Source organism: Myotis brandtii, unplaced genomic scaffold, assembly GCF_000412655.1.
Source record: "Myotis brandtii unplaced genomic scaffold, ASM41265v1 scaffold2398, whole genome shotgun sequence".
Taxonomy (NCBI): Eukaryota; Metazoa; Chordata; class Mammalia; order Chiroptera; family Vespertilionidae; genus Myotis; species Myotis brandtii.
The window spans coordinates 48,513-52,860 of record NW_005359053.1 but is presented as its reverse complement, the minus strand read 5'-3'; the positions used below and the strand labels follow the sequence as shown (position 1 = coordinate 52,860).

Genomic DNA, 4,348 nt, shown 5'->3' with positions numbered 1-4,348 from the left:
ATTATGCTAAGTGAAATAAGCCAGTCAGAGAAAGATAAATATCACATGATCTCACTCATTTATTGAATTTAATGAACAACATAAACTGATGAACAAAAACAGATCCAGAGACAGAGAAGCATCAATCAGATCGTCAAACCTCAGAGGGAAGGTAAGGGAGGGTGGGGGTAAGGGGAAGAGATCAACCAAAGGACTTGTATGCATGCATATAAGCCCAACCAATGGACACAGACAACAGGGGGGTGAGGGCATGACTCGGGGAGGAGGTTCGTAGGGTAATGGGGGGATGAGGACACATATGTAATACTTTAATCAATAAAGAAATTTAAAAAACAAAAGTGGAGTCATATGGTATTTGTCCTTTCATGACTGGTTAATTTCACTCAGCATAATGTATTTAAGGGTCATTCATGTTGTAGCATGTGTGAGAACTTCCTTTTATTAAAAAATTTAAGTGGTAAAGACACATAATAACATTTTCCATTGTAACCATTTGCAGTGTGCAGTTCAGTAGTGTTAAGTACATTCACATTGTTGTGCAAACATCCTTCAAACCTTTTTTCATATTCTAAAATTGAAACTCTATACCTACTAAACACTAACTCCTGAATCCCTCTCCTCCCACACCTGGAAACAACTTTTCTATTTTCTGTTTCTATGAATTTGACAACTTTTTTTTATTTGTAAATACATTTTTATTGATTTCAGAGAAGAAGGGTGAGGAAGAGAGAGAGAAACATCCGTGATGTGAAAGAATCATAGATTGGCTGCCTCCTGCACACACCCCACTGGGGATCGAGCCCACAATCCAGGTATGAGCCTTGACCAGAAATTGAATCATGATCTCTTGGTTCATAGGTTCACACTCAACCACTGAACCACACTGGCCTGGCTGAATTTGACTACTTTAGATATGTCATATAAGTGAAACCAGGCAGTAGTTGTCTTTTTTGTGACTGGCATCTCTCACTGAGCATAATGTCAGCAACTCTCTCCTCTTTCAAAATACCTATTTCACTGTTGTATGTGCAATTCAAATGTCATCTCCTTCCATCAGGACCTTGACACCTCACAAATACAAGTATCATATTGGAAATCATTATGAATATGTTAAGAGCAGCTCAATGAAAAGAAAAGCAATCTACAGGAGGGTGCCATAAAAGATGGTTATCAAAAAAAAAGAACAGCTCTCTAGCTCTGCTAATCAATGAGTTAAGTCTCTGGACTCAAGATATCTGGAAGGAAAAAGTTCTAAATCTTTTCAGCCTAGAAATGGTAAGTGGGAGACAAGTGGCAGAGTGGGGATATTTATATTTGGATGGGGCTTGACCCTCTAGTGTAGGATTTCCACATGTGCTCATTAAATATGTACTTACTCTCACTTTCTTCTCTAAGATCACTCAGCTGTTGAGGGCAGAAGTAGAAATAAAACTTTACTGAAGTAAAATTGACACAAATGGTAGACTCTATGCAGAGATGGCCCCAATTCTTTATCTGCTTTCATGTCTTTGGCAATGTGACTGTGAGTTCCAGAGGAGTAGTCTTTTTCTCCACCTTTGAATCTGGGCTGGACTTAGGATGTTTTAGTTTTTTTGGCCAATAGAATATGGTGGAAGTGAAAGTGCACTTTATAAGGCCTTGGTGCATTTCCACTGCTCTCAATCAGAACCTGACTGAGCCATATGAACAAACCCAGGGGGGCCTTCCAGAGAAGGAGAGGACATGCAGACAGAGCTCATTTAATCCAGAGCCAAGCCCTCCCTAGATCAGTCACCATAGCTGAGCCCCTAATACATTAGAAAGGTCAGCAGAGACACCCCCGCTGACCCATAGCTGACTGCAGACTCATGACGAGACCAGCAGAGATCAGAACACCACCCCACGATACAAACCCATTGGAAAATAAAGGAATTGTATTAAACTACTTGCTTTTAGGATGGCTTTTTATAGAGCAATAGTGGATTGATATTATAATCAAAGCATAAAGAATTGAGGGGAATGTAGAAGGAAGTGAAGCGCTGCAGAAGAGAACAAAGTAGAAGTGGCAGAGACAGGAAAGGAGCCAAGGCGGCGGAGGCGGGAGGGAAAAAAAAAAGGAATTGAGGGAAATTAATCCGCTGCTTCTTACTTTTGGCATTTGTGCTGATATTTGAGGACAGCACTCACAATCATACTGTAATTCCAATGCATTTTAGATAAAAGTGACTCCATTGAGGTTCCCTTTCAGGCAGTCAAGACAGGATGGAAGGACATGCATGTTTGTGCAAGAAAATCTGCACATAACTGGGCAGGATTCATCCTTTGATCATAAAGATTGAAGATATTGCCCTCACAGGTTTGCCTCAGTATATAGAGCACCGGCCTGGGGACTGAAAGGTCCCACATTCCATTCCAGTCAAGGAATGCCCATGTTTTGGGCTCCATCCCTAGTAGGGGAGTGCAGGAGGCATCCAATTAATGATTCTCTCTCATTATTGATGTTTCTATCTCTTTCACCCTCTCCCTTCCTCTCTGAAATCAATAAAAATATATATATTTTTAAAAGATTGAAGATATTCCCAAGCATAAAGATACTTATTGTGTGGTAGTGAGATTGTTCACTCACTTTTCCTTTGGTGGATTTGAAAAAAATTAGAAAAGGGGAGATAGTGAATTTAGAACACTAGAAAGAGTCACATAGTAGGGAGCCCATTTAAAGTTTTCAAGGAGCCCTGGCCTGTGTGGCTCAGTTGGTTGAGCATCATCCCATGCACAGAAAGGTTGCTGGTTCAATTCCCAGTCAGGGCACATTTCCAGGTTGTGGATTGGATTCCTGATTTCAATGTGTGTGGGAGACAACCAATCAATATTTCTCTCTCATATGGATATGGATCTTTCTCTCTTCTCTCATCTGCTCAATTTTAAAAATTATATAAAAAGAAAGTTGTATAGCAAAAACAGTGAGATGGTTCAGAAAAAAATCATAAAATATTCTACGTAATCTCCACGTAATCTTTCACCCCAATAAATAAGGAGACTTACCCATGGACAACATATTTCACACTTTATTAATTACACAAATGCCATGAAAATCAGTGTTGTACAGTAAAATATTGTACTGCTATTATTGCTTCATCACATTTAAGGTCATCTCTGAACCTAACCATATTAGAGTGTATTTCATTGTAGACTCTTCCTGAAAACATGTGTTTGATAGCCAATTTTACCAGTGGCTATGGTAGGCATGTGGACACACAGCTGAATAATAGAATGTAAAGGTAAAACCGGGAGACCAGCTATAAAACACACTAAGATGTTAAAGTCTACATTATCAAGAAGAGCAGTAAAGGTAGTGCTATAGAAAAAAATGATGAACAAATAAGTGAAAACTATGGTCTCAGATTTTTCCTTTACAATAAAATTATGCAAATGACCTTAGTATCCAAGTATAATTTTGTCCATAAGGGTAGTATAATTCATGGCAATCTTTCAGTGAAAACAATAGAAAAATTACTTGGAATGAAATATGTCATACGATAATAAATGATGCTGAAGTAATTTATGTTAATCTATGAGATAACTGAGAATTTCCAATTACGTCTAGTCCAAAAATTGGCTTTATTTGTATCAGAACTTCTAGCTCGGAGGATTTGCACCCTGCATTCCTGGGCAATTCTTCAGCCTAGTACAGTTGGCACTTGAAGAACTTACCTGCCAAGGAATCTTTGCAGGGCCCCTTTTATGTCCTTGTTCCTCAGACTGTAGATGAAGGGGTTCAGCATGGGTGTGACCACAGTGTACATCACCGAGGCTGTTGCACTTGAGTGTGAGCTCTGGGAAGCAGCAGAGCTGAGGTAAACACCTAGGACTGTACCATAAAATAAGGAGACAACTGAGAGGTGAGATGCACAGGTAGAAAATGCTTTATACTTCCCATGAGCTGAGGGGATTCCTCGTATGGAAGTAATGATCTTGGAGTAAGAGTAAAGGATCCCAGAAAAGGTACCACCACATAGCAGCACAGCTGAAAAATACATTAGAATATTGTTAAGAAAGTTGTCAGAACAGGCAAGTTGGACCACCTGATTGAGCTCACAGAAAAAGTGTGGGATTTCCAAGTCTGAGCAGAAGGACAGCCTCAATACCATTAAGCTATGTAGCAAGGAAACCATGGCACCAATGATCCAGGACAGCAGAACCAGCAGTCCACAGAGCCGGGGGTTCATGATGACCATGTAGTGCAGGGGGTGGCAGATGGCCACAAACCGGTCATAGGCCATCACAGTCAGGATAAAGTTGTCCAACACTGCAAAGAGTATGAAAAAATACATCTGGGTGATGCAGCCTTCATAGGTGATGACTTTGCTCT

At 40.0% G+C, this 4,348-nt stretch overlaps 1 pseudogene; it reads right to left on the bottom strand.

Moving 5' to 3' along the window:
• Positions 1–3,686: 3,686 nt before the first annotated feature.
• LOC102249823 overlaps positions 3,687–4,348 on the bottom strand; it is an 8,185-nt pseudogene continuing 7,523 nt past the window's right edge.